Source organism: Callospermophilus lateralis, chromosome 8 (assembly GCF_048772815.1).
Source record: "Callospermophilus lateralis isolate mCalLat2 chromosome 8, mCalLat2.hap1, whole genome shotgun sequence".
NCBI classification, from domain to species: Eukaryota; Metazoa; Chordata; class Mammalia; order Rodentia; family Sciuridae; genus Callospermophilus; species Callospermophilus lateralis.
Genome location: NC_135312.1, coordinates 6062516 through 6084776, shown reverse-complemented (window position 1 = coordinate 6084776; position 22261 = coordinate 6062516). Strand labels below are relative to the sequence as shown.

Below are 22261 nucleotides of genomic sequence, written 5' to 3'. Positions count from 1 at the left end.
GCCACACCTTTCCACCTCACCTCAGGCCCAGAGCAATGGATTCAGCTGACCAGGGACTGAACCTCTGAAATCTTGAGCCCCAAATGCATCTTTTCTCCTTGTTTATGTCAGGAAATTTGATCACAGCAACAAAAAGCTGAGTAATATACATGGACTTACCTTTTTTTTCTTTCTCTGAAACTCTTCCCTCACCTCAACCTCACTGAAAGCCTGTGGTTCATCATAGCACATATGTCCCAGATTATAATCCCTCCTTATTATGGTTGGGATCAGGAGCGTCCCCCAAAGGCTCAGGGGCTGAAGACTGGGTCCCCAAAGCAGCAATATTCACAGGTGGAGATTTTGGGAAATGACTGGACATGGGGCTCTGATGCCATCAGTGGATTAACCCATTGATGGGTTCATACTTTGAGTAGATTACCAGGAGATGGTGGGAGGGCAGGAGGAAGGACCTAGTTGAAGGGAGTTGGTCCTTGGGGGTGAGCCCTCGGGTCTATATCTTGTCCCCAGCCGTTTCCTCTCTCTCTCTGCTTCCTGGCCACCATGAGGTGAGCAGCTCTTCTCTGCCACACCCTTCCACCATCATGTTCTGACTACCTCAACCCCAGAGCTACAGAGCCAGGTGATCATGGACGGAAGCCACTAAAGCCAAGAGCCCACAGGTGCTTGTCCTCCAAGCTGATTTCCCCAGGTATAGTGTATAGCAGGGAGAAGCTAACTCACGGCTCATCACTGGATAAACCCATTCTTCTATGGAAGTCTCTTGTGTTGTCACGTAGGCTGGCCTCGGTACCCTTTATAACATTCTTTATAATAAACTGGTACACACAAGCAAAATGTTTCCCTGGTTCTGTGACCAATCCTAGTAAATGATCCCACCCAGGGAAGGGGCTTGGGGCATTCCAATTCATAGCCAGCTGGTCAGAAGGACAGGTCACGATCTGAGGCTTGCAGCTGGGGTCTGAAATGGAGGCAGGTGTGGGACTGAGCCCTTAGCCTGTGGGACCTGAACTGTCTCCAGGACTGAACTATAGGACACCTGGCTGGTGGCATCTGCTGGAGAATTGTGTGGTGTGTCGGGCCCCTGGGATGTTCCGTGTTCTGTGGTGAGTAAAGCCAAAGTTTCTTTGTCCTTTCTAGGCCAGGTGTGATGGGAGGTCACAAACTAGAAACCACCTTCAGCAAGAGTGCTTGGATGTACCTGGTTTGGAGAGTTGAGGGACAGGTGGTGCAGCCCAATCCCCGACATCTCCCCACTGCCCCCTGTCCCCCCCCCTCATCTCTATCCACACTGCAGGCAGAGAGATCTTTCCAGAAGACAAGCTGGCTCCCTCCCACACCATGGATCTTCAGTAGCTCTGGCGTCAGAGTGAGTCCAAACCCAGAGCAAAGTCCAGGCCTCTCCCAGCCAGCTGAAACCTGTCCCCCAGCCTCAAGACTTTGCTAATGCTCCTCCTTTGCCCCAAATCCACTTCCTTTTTGTTTCCTCATAACAAACTCTTATGCATCCTTAAAAGCCCAGTTTAGCGGCCATGTCCTCAGGCAGACTTTCCCTGACTGCCCCCAAGCAGGTGGAGGCCGCCTCTTCTGCTTCCTCTTATTGCCCACCCCAGCTATCACCTGCTTACACAGTTTCGGTTCTTCTCAGCCTGTCTCCTCCTCCGGGCTGTGAATTCTGCACTGTGCCTTCTTTACCTTGATCTACCAGAGCCCAGATAGGAGCCAGCCCATACTAAGGACCCCTTTGCTGTTTGTGGAGCTGAGATGACACCTTTGGCTGCGCACAGTCCCACAACTTGCTCGTCAGAATGACAGTCCGAGGCAGGAACCGGGAGGCCCAGGCGACGTGGGGAAGCAGGCCAAGGAGCCGGGGTACAGCTGGGTCTGGGTTTCCCACTGCATCAGTCCCCTCTGGCTGCTCTAACAAGTCATCACAGACTTGTGGCCTAAGACAATGGAAATTTACTCTACGACATATTCTGAGGCCAGAAACCAGAAACGAGGGTCTACAGGAGGGCTGGGCCCCTGTGGGCTCCTGGTGGGGAGCTTCTTTGCCTCCTCCAACTCCTGCTAGCTCCAGGCCTTTCCCTGCTGGTAACTGATTGTTCCTGCCTCTGCCTCTGCCTCACGTCTGGCGGCCTTCTCTCCTACCTGTGTGCCTTCTGTGTGTCTCTTCTCGGGACACTGACATTAGGTACAGAGTCCCTGTGGGTCATCCAGGATGATCTCACCCAGAGATCCTTACTAATATCTGTAGAAACACGTATTCCAAATAAAGTCACGTTCGCAAGTCGCGAGGGGTTAGGGGTGGGCAGCTCCATTTGGAGGTCACCTTGCTCCTCACTGCATACACCCGTAGTGGCTGCATTCATAATTCTTTTCAAGTCACTTCATTGCTATTCATTGTATTTCATTTTAATTCAATTTACTTCAATCAATATTGATTTTACACCTGCTGTGTACCAGGCCTGACTAGGTTCCAGAGATAAGTGATGCGGATGCTGCTGGTGGAGGGTTCGCTGGAATGAGGGTGCCTAGGGGGAGGAGCTGGCGCCCCCTGTGGGCCTGCGGCGGGGCTTCCAGAAAGGTGATACAGGAGCTCATGGAGGGTGGTGGGTGAGGAGGGGCCACCTTCAGGAAGCCAAAGGACCAGCCTGCCACCAGCATGGCTTGGTGGACGGTCAGCCCATGGGTACAGTGAGCCTGGAGTGGAAGATGCTGGGAGAGAAGCTGGAGAGGCCCAGATAGGGAGGTGCAGCCTCCAGGCTGCTGGAAGCTGGACTCTTCGAAGTGGCTGCTTATTGACAGCTTTGGGGCCTACCCAGGGGTGGAGGCCAAGGCCGAGCCAAGGCTGGACTCTGGTCACAGTTGAGGACTCTGGCCACTGGTGCTGGCCTGCATGAAGGAGATGAACGGTGGGCTTTGAATGTGCTTCCTGCTCTCCACTCTTCTCCCTCCCTGAGCCTCTGAGGTTCAGAAAAGGTCCAGGGGAACACAAACGCCCTCCCAACGCCCTCCCAATCTGTCCTCCTCCTACCTGGAACACCTCCCCTGAAGAGCCCAGCTCATGGTCCCCATGCCCCCACCCCCCACCACACTGAGCACTGGGACCTAATGCACGCCGGCCCGGCCAGGAAGCAGCCTGGGGGCTTTGCACACTTCAGGTCCCCTGGGTCCCCTCTGGAGCTGCAGAGGCCTTCTTAACTGAGACAGTGAGCTCTGCACACACTGTGTGACCTTGGGCATGCCTCCCCTTCTGTACCTCCCTGTGCACAGCTGTAAAATGGCCATAGCAATTGCTTTTACTCCATTCGGTTAATACATATTTTATATATTGTTGAGGGCCACAGCCGAGTCGGGATGACGCATGGCATTTTTGCCAGAAGTAGTGGTTGAGAGGTGACGCCAGCAAGCCATTAAGATGATGACTTTTGAGTTCTCGCGGAGTTCCCGTTGAGTTCCGGTTGAGCTCTCGCGGGGATTCCTGAAGAGTTCTCATTGGTTGGGGACGTGCCGGAGGAGGGATTTTCCGGTTGGTGGTTGCTGGAGGAGCCATGTGGGTGGCGTTTGGGAGAGTTCCCGGGGAGCATGTGTGGAGTGTGCCGGTGGAGTTCAGAAATAAAGTTTGTTCCTGCTTCAGTGGCTCGTGATTTGTGCCCAGCCAGACTGCGGCAATATATATATAAAATATGCCCTCTGACCGCTTGTGGGTACAGCCCACCAGCCTCTGCTGCTCTCGTGATGCTGGGGATCACCCGCAACCCAGCACCTTCCCACTGCCCACGCTGGAAGTCTCCCCACTGAGCCGTCGGTCCCGTCTTCTCCCCGCCTCTGTAACCTCTAACCCACCTGCTGTGACTCTGGCTGCCTGGTGCCACGTGTGAGTGGAATCACAGCCATTAGCCCTCTCGTGTCACTGGGCACCGTGTCCTCAAGCCCATCCCTGCTGCAGCAGGTGCAGGGTTCCTTCCTCTTCAAGGCCCGGGAGAGCTCTGCCTTCTCACCTGCTCACTTGGCCCTGGGGAGTGGCCCGTGCTTTCTGTGCGTGTGGCACGTGCCCAGCGTGGACTTTCTGATCCTACAGCGACTCCAGCTCCACCGTTTGAAAGGCTGCAGGGAAGTGGGCCCAGCAGCTGCACTGCCACTCCCAGGGTCCTGTGGGAGAGTCGAATCACATGTGTTGAACCAGGACTCCTGAAGCCAGAGGGTCTCTGAAGAAAGGTTTATTGGGCCCCCACTTTGTGGAGGGCCAGCTCTGGAACTTTGGGAAGGAGGCCGGCCCTCCCAGAGCCTCAGCACCAGCCACAGCTGCAGGGCCTCAGACTCTCTCAGGCGACCTCCAGTCTGGGAGGTGCCCAGAGCCACGAGTCTCTTGGCCATGCTGGGACTGTCACCATGTCACCATGGAGCACCCAGAGGGGCAGGCAGCCTGGGGGCCACTCTCCACAACCATAGGAGCAAGGCAGGTCCCACTCAGCTCTGCCCCCTCCAAACAGGGGACAAAAGCACCCCTCACTGACCCAGAGAACACCACCCACATGAAACCCAGAATTAAAAAAAAAAAAAAGATTCTAAATCCATGAGTCCACACTGCCAAGCACTGCTGGGGGTGGCAGCTGCCCAGTTCCTTTAGGCCCAAGTCCAGCGCACTAGCTTGAGGGGGTCAAGTCCGCACCAGGTGGGGCAGCCAGTGCTCACCTTTCCTGATTTCCAATACCTGTCACATGGGATGCTAGGCGTCTACATGTCACCGACCCACGTCATCCTCACTGCCTTGTGGAGCACGTAATTTGACTTTCCCTAGTTGAGAGACGAGCAGGAAGATTAGCTGTTGACAGTGGGAAGCAGAGGAAAAAGATACACGTCTGGGGTGGGCTGCCTGTGCCTGTGCCTGTGCCTGCGCCTGTGCCTGCATGGGTCTGCATCACCTATGCGTGCAGAAGGCTGGTGAGTTGGCCGGCTTTCTGTGCTGTGCCCAGATGCCCAGTAAAAACCAGCCTAGAGGGGGAGAGATGCACTGTGGCGCACTGTCTCAGACGTCCCAGTCCATGGTCAGCTGGCTCCTTGGTGCTGGGTCCATGTCAAAGCAGAGCGTGATGGTGGAGGGGCCTGGCAGAGCAAGCTCCTTCTCATGGTGGCTGGGAAGCAGAGAGGGGCAGGAAAAGGCTGGGCCAGATGTGCCCTTCCAGAACATTCCTCAGGACCACCTTTCTCCAACCAGGCCCCCCACCTACAGTGTCCACCCGCTCTGAGTAATGCCATCACATGTGGCTCTCTCGATGGGTCAGTCCACCGCTGAGGTCAGAGTCCTCGGGATCCAATCACTTCCCAGAGCCCCACCTTGGCACTGCTACAGTGGGGCCAGGCCTCCGCACAAGAGCCTTTGGGAACATTCCAGATGCACACCACAGCAGCTGGCGTGTCAGGGCCTTTAAACACATCAGAGCAGGTGGGTCAGCCCCCAACCGCCCCCACCTCTTCCCCACAGGCTTTCCAAGCCACATGCTCCCCAGGTCCACGCCCAGCAGGGAGAGCCTTGTTCTTCCTTCCCAGGGTCTGTGAAGAGCTCCCTGCAGTGCTGGGGGCTGGGAGCATGGTGTTGCCAGGCAGCCCAGGGCTCACTGCTGCCGAGGTCGCATGGGGCTGGCCGGTCAGCGCCTGGCAGTGCTGGGTCAGCCTCTGTGTCTCCTGTGGAGAAGTTAGGGCCATAGGCAGCTGGTAAAGTATCAGGGTTGGGTGCTTACTGGAGTGTGCACCCAGTTTTCTGGACTCCTTGGAATAAATATGCATTTCCCTAAGTGGGACCTGCCGCCTGCAGCTGGCCCATTCTTGGGCCGTGTGCAGAGCCCTCCCAGGCCTCCCATGCCCAGGGAGATTGGCATGCGTGGGCATGTGCAGTCAGGAGCCATCTTGCTGGATGCAGCAGAGCAGGCCTCAGCTCTTTGGCTGGTTTTGCAGTTTCCAAGTTGCTGTGAAATCTATGCCTGCATACTCGCAAAAGTGCTTTCCCAAACATTTAGGTTAATGATCATTTTAAGCCCAAACGCTCCCTGTCTCTCCCGGAACACATGGCACACTGCAGATCAGAAAGCCGCCTGCTGGGACTTGACCAGGAGGCCCATAGATGCCCCAGGGAGCATGCGCACCCTGCCCAAGCCCTGCAGAGCCACCCCAGCCACAGAGCAGGTTCTGAGCTCAGGGGGGCGGATCTGGAAGATCTCTGGGACCAACTCTGCCCCTCTGGTCTCAGTGCCCCGCACCAGGAGTCCCTGGACTCCAGTACCTCCACTCTCCATTTGCTCTACTTCCTTGATCCCGCCTGCGGTTCTGCCCAGTCTTATGCCCTAACGAGCCCGCAGAGCCTCATCCATCTCCTCTGCCCTCCCGGGCACGCTTCTGCTCTGGAAACCTCCCTGGCACACCAAGCAGTGTCCATTGCGCCCTCTGATGACACACACTTGAGATCTGATTCCTTTCTTGGCACCCTCCACCCCCCCACTCTGACCCCATGGGAAACAGTGCTTGACCTCATCTAACCTCTGTGTCCCCACTATCAGATCAGTACCCGGAAACCCTGGGCGCTGGGGGATGTGGGGCTGAACACGTGGTGGGTGAGCAAGTAGAGGCCCAGAGGCGCCCTGCACTGCACTTGGTGCCCTGCTCTGGGCTCTGCTGCTCACCCCCTGCAGGCTAGAGGATCGCCACCAGACTCGTGAGCCTCAGGCTCCCACTGAAGGACAGTGCAGGCTGGGACTGAAGTGCCACACACACAGCAGGGCGCAGGGGAGGAGGAGCAGCCGCCATGCTCCACAGAGAAGGCACGGAGGCCGCCCAGCAGCAAGAAGGGCAAGGACTGCAGGGTAGCGACAGGGCCCCCGCTGCACCCCTGCTGTCCACCTTGGGCAGACAGCCTCTGTGGGCCTGGTTGCTCCTCAGTAACACAGGCCACCATGGCTCCTCCCCCAGGGGCAGAGGACAGGTGATCACCGTGACTCGAAGCACGCAGGGCACCTGACTGGAGGCAGCTCTGCCAAAGCGCTGCCCAGCAGATGGCCACAGGCCCTGGGCTCTAGTGCCCCAGGCCCGCCCCTCCTAGGGGACCTTTCTGGCCTGCTGAGGACTGCCCGCCCCAAGTCCCTGTCGCCCTCCCATCAGGCCGGGGAATGACTTCGGCTCCTCATACCAAGGTCGCTCTATCTCACGGCACCAGGAGCAGGCTGAACCCCTCGCTCGTGACTGGAGTCCAAATGCTGATTTTTACGGTTTAAAGACCCTAATTTATTGTGTGCGAGGCAGTAACGCCGCAGGACACTGCAGAGGGGGAGGACCTGCCTGGAAAGCGGGGGTGGGGGGTGGGGGAACCGCAGGGGAGAGAGGCCAAACGGAGGCTGGGCTCTGACCAAGGACTCACCAGCCACACGCACCACGCCCTCGTCCCCTCCACCCAGGTCCACCTCCCCTCCAGCCCAGCACTTTTAGCTCTGTACAGTTGTCACCTTCTCCACGACACATCTCTGTCCACTCCCCTTACAGCACCCCACCCCCAGCTTGAAGAGGCAAAGGGACACCAGGTCAAACTTCACTTTTACTGCTTGCTGCTGAGTGACCTTGGCTGTTACCTCTCTGGGAATGATACCACTTTCTGCAGAGGGACACTGACGGCATTTGGCGCACTCAGGAAGAGTCAGTTCTGGTTCCTCCTGGGTCTCACCCACAGCCTCAGGTCCTCACCAATGAGCATGAGCTGCTCACCCACCTCTTGCAAAGGAGACCCCAGGGTACCCCACCCGAGCTGCCCAGTCAATGCCCACTAGGAAGCAGCTGCCCCAGAGACTCTCACGTCTTCCTGTGCGTGGTTTCACAATCCTTCAGCCAGAAGCAGTGACATGGAAGACCAGTTGTAGGCCAGGAAGGTCCAGACGCAGGAAGACCCTGGTGTGCGCGTAGCACGGGCTGGGTGGCTGGCAGGAGCCGGGCGAGGCCCTGATTGAAGGGAGGAAGGGCAGCCGCAGCTCCAGGGCTGGGACCAGGATGGGACCATAGCTTGGCGCACACATGGGGCCGCCGGGGCTGGCACCAGTCTCGGGTGGGGACATTATGATGGCCAGGGCTGTCCAGCCCCAGCTCGGTGGCGGTGAGGCAGGCACAGGAACCTCTGGAGGAGCTGCAGTGGGTTGGCTGGTGGCCCCTGAGGAGGCCTGTCCTCAAGCTAATCCTGGAGCCTTCGAATGTGACCTTATCTGGCAGAAGGGTCCTCGGAGACCTCTGAGGCCCTCCAGGTGAGATGATCCTGGATCACCAGGCAGGGCCCCAACACAGTGACAAGAGCCCTCGCACAGGAGATGAGCCGCGAGCTGTGAAGACAGGTGGGGACAGGAGCCCTGCGTCCATGAGCCGAGGAGCCCAGTCTTGCCAAGGCTATCAGAAGCTGGAAGAGGCAGGGAGGACTCCCAGAGCAGGAGGAGGACACGGCCCTGCCCACACCTTGACCTGGGATTCCTGCCTTCTGAACTACGAGAGGATAAACTTCTGATGCTTTAAAGTACCCGGTTTGTGGTATTTGCTGTGGCAGCCACAGGGCAGGACGACATGAGCTTCATGACTTAGTGGACGCCCATCTGTGAGGTATCTGTTCACTCACTTGAGGGGCACTGACTTAAGGAGCACCTGAACCACATGAAACTGCCTGTCTGTAAGTCAGAGATGACAGGATGTTGGCAGTGTCACCCAACATCCCTGCGCACCCAGCACCCCTGCGCCTGCGTGCACCATTCTGCCTTGGCCTGGACTGCCCGGTGACACCGCTGCCTCCCATCACCCCAGCCTGGTGGGCACACTTGGCAAACACAAACCAATCGATCCAGAAACCACCGCTTCCTTTATTGGGTTCCCATACTCAGGGCCCCTATGCACCTGCCCAAATCACCAGGCCACACGCTCGACAACCGAAGATGGTCCTAAGCCCCAAAGTCAGGAAAAGTCATCCCAACCAACCTGTGCTGAGCCGTGGGCCCGACAGGCTGCCCCTCCCATGCCAGAGCAATCAGTGCTCTGGTCCTTGGTTCTGGCCCCTCTGCCTCCTGCGGGTCTACTAGCAGATCCTGGATCCCACCGCAGCGGAGGTGGGCAGTGCCCGGCATTTGGCATGGACACACCTCATGACCCGTGACTACCTGCTCTGGGCTGCCGTGCATCTCTGAGGGCCTGGCACGTGTGTCCCTGGGGTTGAGCTCAGTAAGCACCGGGCACGCTTGCTTCCTGAGCCCATGTGCTATAGGTTCCCTGGCCCCCAGGCCCCCAGGAGGACGATGGTGAATGCCTCCAGCTGGATGCTCTGGGAATTCCAGGGTTGTTTTTCTTTCTTCGTCACTGGCTCAGAGTGCAAGGGCATGAATCCTCCTTTTTCAATTCCTAAGCACCCCCCATTCTTTCTTTAGTATAGAATCCACACCCCCCTCCCCACTCGCAGGATTGGGCTTTAGTTCACTACCTCCATCACTGACCTTTCCCATCCAGCCTCCCTGACATGGGTGAGGCCATTATCAACCACTGGCCCCTAGACTTGAAAAGGCACTTTCCTTGAGGGCTGGCATTGGACTTCAGGGAACCTCTGTGGACATCAGTATCCTCATCTGTAGAATGGACACCCTAATGGCCTCAGAAGATGTGGTGAGAATCCTGGAGATGATCCAGCCAGCACCAAGGACAGTGCCTGCCCATCAGTGCTCAGTGCAGGCTCGGAGGCCTCGCTGCAGCTTAGGGAAATGGGACACTTCCTCCCGTGTCCCTGGTGCTTTCAGGTCTGACAGGGCTGGTTCCTTACCCTTTCATTCCAGCTGGGCAGGGAGCCCCAAGGGCAGTCCAGGAGCAGGAAGGCCTCTGAGGCCTCTAGTTCATGGGTAAGGAGGCGGCACCCCCCCACACACACCACCACACAGGAGCCCGGCTCCTGCTCCAAAGCCTGGGGTCCTCCCACTCTCCTCCAGGGAGGCACTGGCCAGCCCTGTAGGGGGATCTAGGACTTCTGAGGTAGGCTTGGTGAGGGCTGGAGGCCGCCGGGCCAGGCTGCTGCCGGGGCTGGTGGTGAGGAAAGGGAGGTGAGTGCCTGGTTTTCCCTGCTCCAAGCTGAGCCAGGCATGGGCACAGGAAGCATCAGGGCGAGGGACTACAGGGAACCTCTGTGGACATCAGTATCCTCTTTAGAGATGAGAGACGGACTTGGAGGGCAAGGGCTGCGGACAGCCAGCTCCGCACCAGGAAACTGAGATCCGGTTCAGGCCTGATTCCCACCACCCCTCCCACACGGGAGGGAAGTTCATGGACTTCCAAATCGGGTCCCAGCTTCTGCAGAACTCAAGTCATTCAACTCATAGAAACATCCAAGTCTGTTACACGTCTACTAAACTTACAACTACTGCTAATTTTAAAAGGCCAGTGTGTGAGCTGGCCAGAGGTGTCCTCAGGAAGTGCCCCAGACAAAGCAGGTCACAACAGGAGCTCTGGAGGCCAGGAGGGCGGATCCAGATGCCTCCGGGTGGACGCGGGGAGGCCTGGCTTCCTGGCTTGCAGCCACCTTCTCACTGTGTCCTCCCCAGGGGGTGAGCTGCAGTGTCCTCCTCTTCCTAGCCCCTCTATGACCTCACTTCCTCTTGCTCACCTCCTCACAGCCCCACCCCCGATATACATCACGCTGGGGGTGAGGCCTCCGCAGAGAGATTTGGGAGGGTTCAGCCACTCTGCCACACAGGGATAGCGCCCACCCCTGCTCCCGCCTCCTCCGCACCTCAGCAGGAGGGGGGCTTGAGGTGGGAGGTGGTTCAGGATTGTGCCCTGTGCCTGGTGTCACTATGAGAAAGAGCCGCAAGGTTGACAGAGGAAAGGGCAAGGTGCTGGGTTCTGCAGGCGGAGAAGGGGCCACAAACTAAGGAACGCGGCGGCAATACGCTGTGCCCGGCTGTCCTGAGCCACTCAGTGTGTGGTCATTTGTTACAGCCGCCAAAGGAAACCAACTCAGGAGACTGGCTATAACTGTGAGGACAGAAAATTCCCAATAACAATGGCTTAAACAAGAGTTGGGGTTGTGGCTCAGCGGTAGAGCGCGGGGTTGGATCCTCAGCACCACATAAAAATAAATAAATAAAATGAACGTATTGTGTTTAACCAAAAAATAAATAAATAAATATCTAAAAAATAAATAAATAAAATAAAGGTATTGTGTCAACTGCAACTAAAAAAAATATTAAAACAAAACAAAAATTGAAAACCAAATAGACTTGGATGCGAAGTCCGGGTCTACCCAGGAAGTGCTTCCAGCTCCCAGCCGCGCTCTCCTAAGTGGGACCCTCTCCTCATGGTGGCACCCAAGTGACAGGTGGCAGGAGGGGAGAGGGAACAGAAAAGACGGCCGGACTCTGCACCGACTGTCCCCTGGGGAGGATGGGGGCCCTCACACTCTGCTCTTCCCCTTCTTGCTGAGGAGTTTTTGCTGTCAGACATGGGCCTGGAGGGATTTCCCCCAGTTTTCTATGTGCTTTTGGTTACACGTGACAGCAGAGTGCATTCTGACACGTCGTTCACACATGGAGTAGGACTTCCCGTTCTTGTGGTTGAACATGATGTGGAGTCCCATTGGTGGCATATCCGTATCTGAGCATAGGAGAGTGATGTCCCTTTCATTCCCGTCTTTCTCATGCCCGTCCCTCTCCCTTCCCAGAAATTTTTACTCTATGGAAGAAGTAGAGAATAGAAGATGGGGCCAATGTGCGTCTCTACCACAATAATATGTCTGAGCCTGGGTCAGCGGACAGGTGCTCAGCTTCAAGGGACAGGAATCCTGTCCAGCAGGGCATAAGGAAGGAAGGCTTTGCTTTTCTCATGGAGCAAGACATGTGTGATTGCCCGCACAGGGCAATTGCTCAAAGATGATCACAATTTGTTGTTTTGTTTTGATATTTATTTTTTGGTACTAGGGATTGAAATCAGGGGTGCTTTACCACTGAGATACATCCCCAATACTTTTTAAGGGTGGCTCCCTAAGTTGCTGAGGGTCTAAGTTGCCCAGGCTGACCTTGAACTTGTAATCTTCCTGTCTCAGCCTCCTGAGTCACTGGGATTACAGGCAGGTGTCACCATGCCTATCAGATGACCACAATTAGCTGGTTTTCACCCTTGTGTTGTAGACTCATGGACTGAAGAAGGCTGCTGTGGCTCCAAACATCCCTTTTGTATTTAACATAGAAAGAAGCGTGAAGAGTTCTCCAAGTCCTGAGGTCTCCTATAGACACCCCAAAAGACTTAGATAGTACTCTATCTGTACTATCTAAGTCTTTTAGACTGGCTGGTCCCCATATCTGTGACGGGGGCTGGAAAGTCTAGTATTTAGCTTCACGGCCTATTAGATAATAGAGACTCACCCCATTAGACTGTGGATTCCATGACACTGGTTCAGTTTCTGGGAATTCCTCCACCCACAGTTGCTATCAAACACCTGCAGTCACTGTACCCACTAGGATGCTCACCTCGTGCTGTCTCCCCTGTGAAAGGCACAGATGCCCCAGTGCCAGCAGGTGTTGTTTGGATCCCAGGGGAGGTGCCAGTCGTTCAGGGTTGGTCCCAGACCCTCAGTCTGTCATCTGGAAAAGAGAAGAGAATGCGAATCACACTCCAGGCTGATGGTGAAGGCCAGAGGCAAGGAAGAGAGCCAGGATGGCCCAGAGCTGACGCCCAGCCACTGGGAACTCGGGGAGTGTCCAGCCCTTCCTCCACACCCACCCTGTCTTCCACCACCAATGAAAACTGACCAGTGCCATGTTCAGTGGGGCTTCACCTTTTCAGGGGGTTTCTGATCAGTGCACCTTGTAGCCCTCAGGGGAGTAGAATCTGCCCTCCAACTCTGAACTGGGTGAGAGTGGCCAGGTGGCAGGGAAGGGCTGCTCTGGCTTTGGGTTCAAATCTGCGGCTAGGTGGCTTTGTGTCTTACCATACTGCAGAGGTGACACTCAGCCTCCTCATCTGTAAAATGGGAACTGATGGGCTGTTGTGAGGTTTCACAAAAAAACACCCCAGCACAATGCCTGGTGCATAGGGGACCCCAGGAAAATGCTGACTCTCTCACTGTCAGAGGTGAGACAGGCCACCTCCCCACTGGAAGCATGGACATCAGCAGAGGGGACACTGTGTGGCTGCCGCCCGAGGCACGCAGGGCTCTTGGCTAAAGGTGACCTAATTATTAATGAAAGCTCCCGAGAGCTGAGACATAATCCTCCCTGAGCAGGCTCAGAAGGAGCAGATAATGGGACAATAAAATTAATCTTGTAGAAAAACACAATTAGCTGTATCATTTATAAATCTCATCTCCCTGGCTGGTCAGAGGCGGGCAGCGGCATGAGCCCGGCTGCTGCGGCCCAGACTCCCCTTCACGTGAATGGATGGACGGACGCAGCTTTTGCTGGGAAAATATTTTCATTTCACATTCAAGGGTTATTATTGGAGTTTTAAAAACAGACTTCAGAAGCCAGAATGACCCAGAGGACAAAATGGAAGGCTTGGTGCCCAGCCCCTCCATGTCCTGCCTGTTTCAAGGGCTTTGATGCCATGGCAGCTGCTTTACGGGGAGCATCCCAGGAACCAGTCCCGCGTCTGCCCTCCTGGAGCTCCTGGGGCGGAGTGGACAAGCAGCACCAAGACCCGAGGAGGACCGACCGGCCCAGCCCGGCTCCCTGCTGTGGGGTCTTGAGCAAGCACCCCGAGCCTCAGTTTCCCCAAAAGTCACATGCACCGAGCTGGGGGTTGCCCTGCCTTCCAGGGCAGGGGGACCACAGGAGACGGTGTGCAGCGCGCCCCCCACAGGACCACCGCAGGCACAGTGTCTGGAGGTTTCCAGAGCTTTCCAGTCATTCTTGTCCCTGCCTTTCTCTCATTTCCCACCACAGAGAGGGCTCTGCTCATTTTACCTGTCACCACCTTTTTAAAACATTGAAGTTTAATGATTCACACACCCTGAAATACAGCATTTAAAAGCATCCAGTTCAATGGTTTTTCATCATTCAGGGTTGTACAACTAGCACCACTAACCCTAGACTCTTCACCACCCCAGGGAAGCTCAGCCTCATCGGTAGTGACCTCCCATCCCCTGTCCCCAGCCCTTGGTAACCCTAACCCCACTTCTGTCTCTACGGGTTTGTCTTTTTCTGGACATTTCCTATAAATGGGATTAACAACATGGTCCTTCATGTCTGGCTTCTTTCCAGAGCATCCTGCTGGGGCAGGTGGTGGTGTTCCCTTACTTTTTGTAGCTGAAAAGAGTCCCATCGCCCAGTCAGGCCACATTGTGTATCCACCCATTTGTTGGTGGACGTTTGAGTTATTTCCATTTGGGGGCTATGAGAATTTAGTGGTGCTCTGAGCTCTGTTTATATGAATGTTGTGTGTGAATAGATGCTTTAATCCTCTTGCGCACACACCTGGGAGCAGAACTTCTGGGTCACATGTCAAGTCTCTGCCCAGTGCTGTGAAGAGCGGCCGCCATGCTGGTTTGCACACTGGCTGCCCTGTTGCACAGCCCAGAGGACGTGAGAGTTCCAGGGTCCACATGGCTTTATTCACACTTATTTCCCAGGTGGTTTTTTCGTGGTCATCATCTGAAGCTCTGCACCTTTCCCTCCTGTCCCTCTCGTGGCCTTGCCCCATTCTGTGCTCCACTTCTCCTCCTGAGACCATGGGGCCGCCAACCCATCTAATTCCAGAGCTGGTGCCTCAGGACCCTGGTTACCAGGTCCCCCAAGGATGAACTTCTTGTCCTTTCCTTGAGTTGCTGCTAAGGTTTCGGAGCTGTTGGAGTAACCTGCCTGCCGTGGACCAGACACGGGCTCCTGCCCTCGTGGGCCCCTCTGTTTCCCACTGTCAAATGAGGTAACTGAGGAGATGTGGTCTCACACTCATGTGCCTGCAGGGCCAGGTGGTTAGGAAGCCTAGTGAGTGGGGCAGAGGCCCATCCGAGGCAGGAAGGGGTGGGGTGGGCGCCATCATGCTTAGGCAGTTTGCCACATGGCAATGTTTGCTGTCAGACTTCTCAAAATAAAAAAAATTTTTTTTCCTGTAAAGGCAATTGTAAAGACTCCAAACAAGTACAGCTTGACCTGCAGAATTCCAGTTGCAAATCTGGGACCAGTGATTCTGAAACTCAAGTGTGCATCAGAATCACCCAGAGGACTTATTCAAAGATAAAGGTTCTGATGGAGCAGGTCTAGGGTGGGGCCTGAGAATCTGCATTTCTCAAAGTTAAGGCTGCTGCTGGTCCAGGGACCACATTTGGAGAACCACAGCCTTGGACTGATAATGCTCAGTAAGTTCCGTCCCCGTTCTAACACAGTGGATGATTCGAAAATCCAAAGCTGAGGACTGTGCCCATGGAGAAGCAGCATCCCTCTAGGAAAGACTGGGGACCAGGGGACAGCTAGCCTAGTTCCTGGCCTGTGCAGGCAGTAGCCAAGAACAGCAGTACTGAGTGGCCATATCTCCTCCTTCTCCTGAGCTTTAATCATGGAAACTCACACATGTGCAAAGTGCTTGTAGAACTCAAAACAATGCAGAAGCTGCTGAAATATGTGATATATTAAAATATAGCTCGAAAGCATCGACAGTGTGAAAGCTATTTGGGCCTCAGAGCCTCTGACTGTCTCCTGGGACTATCGTAACAAGTTGCCATGAGCTGTGCAGTTTAAATCAACACCAATGTGCTCTCCCGCCGCTCTGGAAGCTCGGGTCCAAAGTCAAGGCGTCCACAGGCCATGCTCTAGGCAGGCTCTGGGGAATCTGCTCCATGCCCCTTTTCCAGCTTCTGGTGGCTCCCAGAAACCCTTGGCAGTCCTTGGCTTATGGAGGTGTCACTCCAGTCTCTGCCTCTGTCTCCCATGGCCTTCTGCGTGATGTGTCCCCCTCTATCCCTTCTTAGAAGGACACCAGTCGTTGGGTTCGGGGCCCACCCTACATCCAGGATGATCTCATCTCAAGATCCTCATCTTTCATGCCTGCAAAGACCTATTTTAACATGAGCTCACATTCTGAGGTTCCAGGTGCCACAATTTTTGGAGGGATGCTATTCAACCCACTGTAACTGCCTTACTCAGATGTGCTTCTAGTAAGCCTGACAGCCTGGCTTCTATCTTGTAGCAAATTAGAGAATACACCTCGGGAAGAGGTGGCGTGGAGTAGTGAGGACCTTGTGCAGGCCCCTGTCAGGGCAGAGGTCACAGGAGCAGGCCCAAATGGTAACCAGGCCCCACAGCCTGGGGACATTCAGGGTGGGGTGGGGGGCCCTAGCCCCCACGTTGCCCAGCTTGGAAAATGGGTATTCATGAAGCTGACCCAATTCTCCAAGAGGTGCTTAAATTCTTTTCAAGGTCCTCTGTCTCGGAAGGCAGGACAATGTGTCTTGCATTTTAGAATGACTCTGTTCTACAAGGAGGAAAAGTAGATGAGATGGATCAAAATGCAATTGCCGGAAAATCTGCTCACAAGGAACTGACCCCATTCCTCAGCTGGGCCTGAGAAAGGGGGTGTGCCTGCTGACAGAAGAAGGTTGTGGATTGTGGACGCTAGAAAAATGATCATGCCAGAAGTCCAAGGACAGCTCAGGACCTTCAGATCAGGGCTGCTCCGGGGGTGAAGGAGTGATAATTTCCCTCTGCGGCAACTACCAAAGCCCCAGCCCCAGCTGCCAAGCGGAGACGGTGGGGATGGAAAAGCCCCATTAGGTCATCCTGAGCCGCCTGGCCTTGGCCGTGAATCTCCAGGTCAATGTGGGGAGCCCATGTTCTCCACACTCTCCAGGGATACTGGCTCCACAAAGCATGGAATGAATTGCATCATCCATCCTCGGGCCTTTAAAAATTCCATAATTAATCCAAGCTTATGGCGGTACCATTGTTACTAGAATTTGGCCTTTCTGTGGTTCTTTACTTTGGTAAAGTGCTTTTATAATCATTTACCAGCTAAATAATTTAAATCAAGTTATTGCAACAAGCTAGAAGCCTGGTTCTTAGCTGCTGAGGGTGATGTTGGAATGCTTATGAGAAGGGCAGGAAGGAGCCCAGGGAAATCAAATCCTATGGTCTTTACTGCTCATGCCCAGGTGTGGGCAAGAGCCTGTGGGACCTCAGTGTGCCCTCTGGCATGGTGAGACCTTCGGCGTGGTGGCTCTGATGTCTCAGGGGCCATGGTTCAAGGTGCCAGAGCACAACCCAGAGAAGTGGCTCTTGGCTGCAGGGGAATCCAGTTCTTTCAGCCCCAACCCCCCTGTTACGGAAGGAAAACCAGGTCTGGGAGGGAGGGCTTGCTTTCCCAGGGAGGGGGCTTGTGTCCAGGTTAAGGGGACCTGCCTCCTCCACTGGAGTTCTAAATGGAGTGAAGAAGGGGCCAACTACCTGAGCATAAGGGCAGGCGGAGGCTGGGGAGGGGCTGGGCGGCATCTCTGGTTGGGAACCCACAGGGACAGCGTGTGCTCGTCTCCCCTCTGCTAACACCTCTGCCAGCTTCGTCTTAATGACCATGTGTCTCCCAGGCCTTGGTGGCCTCACCTGGACATGGTGTCCTTACAGAGCCCATCTGCATGTGGACTGTGCTTTGCCCAGAAGGTGTGCATCACTGACAGCACACGGTGTGGTAGCTGTCCTTAGCCACCATGTCAGCCCCTTGTTGTCCCTTTATCTGCAAAATGGGGATGACAGTATCTGCCCTTTCCCTGCAGGATTTTTGTGAAGCTAACAAAAAAATGAAAATAAAAAGCAATCAAGGGCAATGGAAGGGAAAGTACTTCCCTGCGGCCATCACCATCCCTTCTTCCCTGGAGGAGGGCGGAGGAGGGGTCTCCTGCTCCAGGAGGTAGGGATTTCCCAGGCCTTGGCACTGGTGTCTCTCCATGCCAAGAGGGGGCTGCAAGCTGAGAGGGGTCCTTGGAAGAGACTGGGTTCCAAAGCATCATTTGCAAAGGTGTGGCCAGGGCGCAGAGCACGGAGGAGGCTTCAGTGGCCAGAGCTCATATCAGGGTGCAGGAGGGGAGGGGAGAGAAAAGCCTGGAAGAACTGGGCTGCCCTGGGGTATGGGGACCCCCAGAACAGGGCCAGCCTGCTTGGCCAGAGGGCATGGGATCCACTGGAGCAGGCTCTAGTCCACAAGGGCATCTCGTGTCCTAGGGGGAGGGTTGAGGGCCAAGGGCAGGTGCCCTGGACAGCACCATCTGGGCTCTCAGGGCAGGGAGGGAAGCAGTGGGCAGAGGGAAGCTGGCTTGATCTGTGACGGGTGACTTCGGGTGTCAGCCTGGTTGCATTAAGGAATACCTAGGGACTGGTAAAGTGTCACTTCTGGGAGTGTCTGAGGAGACTGACCTGAGAGTTCAGGGGCTGAGTGGGGAATATATGTCCTCATGGTCGAAGGCACCATCCAGTCTGCTGAGGCCCAGACTGGATCCAGAAAGGAGGGGAGGATCCCCCCCCCCCATCTTTCCTGGAGCTGGGTCACTCTGCTTCTCCTGCCTCTGGACCTCAGAGCTCCAGCCTGTCTGACCTTGGACTTCGGGACTTGCACCAGTCGCACCCTGGGTCTCAGACTGAGAGCTATGCCGTCAGCTTCCCCACATCTGAGCCCTCTGATCTTGGACTGAGCTACGCTACAACTGGCCTGTCAGGGACTTCTCTGCCTCCACAATCACCTGAGCCAACTCCACTTCTTTCCGTCTCACACAGATTTAACTATGTCTCCTACTGGTTCCATTTCTGGAGAACCCTGACCTGACCGTCTGTGAGCTCATCTGCTCTCTGGGAGTCCTAGGGCAGGCTCTGCCTCTCTGCTGGGTGGCCAGTGACAATCTGCCCCTTGCTGGCCCAGATGTGAAACGCAGGTGTGGAACTAGAGGATTGCTGGTCCTCTGTAAGACCCTTGCCTCTAGGAGACTGCTTCCCTGGATCTGCCCCTGGATCTGCGCTGCCTCAAGCAAACTTTGTGGAGCTTGGCTTCTGAATTTGACTCCCACCCCTAAAAATAAAGTGTATTCGATGGGACACGCCCTTTAGAAGTCCCTGTGGGTTCCCTCCCCTACTGTGCTCTATTTGGGGTGGGGGGGCTGCTTCTCCTCCCTCTTCCCCTGCCTCCACTGATGGGGAACCTGGGGCCACTAGTAGTCCTTTCAGGTTCTTTCTAGCTGGACAGGGACAATACTTCTTGTCCTAAGTATTTTCCCATTTTAATGTCCTCTTCAAGGTTAGGCAGATTTGAACATTTGAAAATAGCCCGGCTTGTAAGAGAAGAAGGTGGACAGGTAACAGGAATTAGCTCCCAGAACCTTAGAGGTGGGCACCCAAATGTAAAGAAGTCAGCTTCTACTATTTTATGCCCACTGATGATGCAAAATTGAAATGTTCTGCACTCAAAATGGGAATCAAAATAGGGAACGTTTGAAAATCATCTTGTCTTATATACCAAATCTTGGAGCTAAAAAAAAAAAAATAAAAATGATTTTGTGAATATCCTATCAATGTATAGAAAGGAAACTGTGGTCCAGAGAGGGCCACTCACCAGAGCCTTTGGCTATTATTTTCTTGCTCACACACTACCAAGGTCAAGGGCCTCAGCACCAGGGCAACATGGATCTTAGAAATAATTTGGGAAAATCAGGAATGGCTGAGTAGTTCACTAAGACAATAAGGCAAAACAACACTAAACAACAACCTCCCCAAACCTAAAACAAAACGCATGCACACAGTTCCTTTTAAACACGTACTAGGTCCCCAAGTGCCTCTGAGCGCCATGACAGTATTGACTCAGTTCCTGAGAATATAAACAAAGAAACAAAACAGCCCATGTGCTGCTAACTATTACAGATTGCTTTAAATGGCCAAGTGCTGAGAAATACAGAGGTAAGTAAAACCGTGGGGACCACCAGCAACTGTATGTTTTTGTCTATTTGTATATTTTTAAATATTTTGAGTTTTCCAGAAATGAGCATTTGTAATAAGGTAACATTTAGGAGAGAGGATGTCACAATGACATGGTGGACGACCCTGCCTCCAGGTTGAACCAGGCCACGTGTTTTCTTACTGTACACTGGAACACGCCTTCCCCAGCAATGATTAAACAAGTTTCCTGTGAGTGGGCAGTAAGTTGGCGCCAATCTGCCCGACTCCTCAGTGCCTCTCGGGAGACAGGGAAATGAAAGATGAAGCCGTTCTACCTGGATTTGCTTGCGGTCTAGAAAGAGATGTGAATACCAGATCCAGACTAGCATAAAGACAGGCCAGATTCAAAGAGGAGGCGACACTGAACCCGGGCTTGAAAGGTGAGTGGGAGTTTGCCAAGTGGACCAGGGGCAAAGCAAAAAGTGTTTCCGAAGGCCTGTGGGCTCCGGGGAGGGGTGGAGTGTGGCAGCAGCTCAGGGAGAGGAGGGACAGCGAGGACTCCACCAGGGTGGCTGATGCTTCTCCAGGCCAGTGGATTTTGTGGTTTGCAGAAAGACCCAGAGCCTGGGTCCCCCCAGGCCACGGCAGTGTGCTGGCTGACTTTGTGAGCTAGGAACGGGACCAGAGAACAGTGAAGCCATCAGCTTTGTGGAAGAGGTGAATTCAGAAAGCAGACTGGGAGCTGCCAGGGTTGGGAGGGAGGGGAGGACAGGGAGTGTGCTCCTTAGTGCCTCAGGGTCTCCTTGTGGGGTGATTAAGTGTCCAGGAAGGAGCGGGGTCAGTGGCACAGCCTTGGGAATATACTAGAGCCAGGGAAGTAGACACTTTAAAATGGAGCTGTCTCGGGCACCTGAGCTGTCTCTCAGTTGTTAAAAGACGTGTGGATGAAGTGTCTCTGGACCTGCGTCTCCAGGCTGTGGGATGGCCAGAGCCTTCTCTGATCAACACAGGCAGCACCAAGCTTCCGCTTGCTGCTGGTGCTGGGCCACCTCCCTCACAGCACAGCGTGCACCTGTCCTGGGATCAGGCTGGAGGTGGGAAGCCCAGAGCCTGCAGCCTGTCCCCCATGCAGGAACCCGAGGGCCTGGAACCAGTCTCGCCTCCTCTGAGCTAATAAGCTCACAGGACTGTGGGGATGGAGATTCTCAGCCATTCTGGACTGTCCACAACCATAAAAAATGCCCATCACCTCGCCCTGACTCCAGCATATGCAACTGCCTAAGGGTGCAGAATTAGAAGGCAAAGCAATAATAGCTAAAGCAAGAACTGTTTTTTTTTTTTAAACTAATAGAGCCCATTTGATTCTTACAATACCACCATGGTGGAGATATTATCTATACAGATAAGGAAACCGAGGCACAGAGAGAGTAATCTGCTTACCCAGAGTGACACGGTTTGGAGTAGGAAGGGACGAGGTTCCAGATCAGGGCATGGTGCTAGGGTTTGGCTGGGATTTCCCCCCAATTTTTGTTTGGGTGTTGGAAGTTTAGTCCCCAGGGTGGTGATGTTAAGTGGTGGGGCCTTTAAGAGGTGGGCCCTGGTGAGAGGTCCCCTGGGACTCAGGTAGTTCTGAGTTACTTTTCACCTGCTCACTCTGGCTTCCTATCTTCTCACACTTCCTCCTGCCATGATGCCAATTCACCAAAGGGTCCTCACCAGAGCTGAGCTGATGCTGACACCATGCCCTTGCACCTCCAGAACTGTGAGCCACATGAACCTATTTATAAAGTTCCAGCCTCAGGTATTTCCTTATAGTAATGGAAAACAGACCAATTCATGTGGCCTAGCGACTGTCACACTGCCTGTTGCAGTGAGGATATGAACTTCAACTAGTGGGACAAGGGAAATCTCCATCAGCCTTGGACTTGGTAGAAATAGTAGGTTGGCTCTGAGTGTTGAGGAGCAGGATCTGGCTGTCCTGGGGAGGACAGCCAGGGGTTACTTCAGACATTTAAACAGTGGGTATATCCCTCTGATCTGCAACCTTGACGTACAGACAGCCAAGAGTCGTTTAGAAAAACCAAATGTGTTAAAAATCCTTTGTGGCACTGGAATTACATGGTTGGTGCTAAGATGAAGCTGGGGTCCAGAGGGGAGATCAAGCCCTGTTGGTACCATTTATTTTTGGTTGACCTTCAACCACCATTGTAGCTTCAACATCCCCACTTCTATGATGGTGGCCTCTTCAGCCTAATCTCTCGTCAAGTCCCTGCTCAAGCAAGAGCCACCTCAGCCCTGTGTAAATTACTTGGACTTGGGATCTCCAGTCACTGCACGTTTGCAGGATTGATGCCTTAATGTCCTGAACAGTG

The 22261-nt window shown here is 54.4% G+C and overlaps 1 protein-coding gene across 1 annotated transcript in view; it reads right to left on the bottom strand.

Moving 5' to 3' along the window:
• Positions 1-12559: 12559 nt before the first annotated feature.
• Stx18 (syntaxin 18) overlaps positions 12560-22261 on the bottom strand; it is a 169741-nt gene continuing 160039 nt past the window's right edge. The window contains exon 12 of the mRNA XM_076863896.1: positions 12560-12632. The gene's annotated coding sequence lies outside the window, so the exon portion shown is untranslated. The remainder of the gene's footprint in view (positions 12633-22261) is intronic.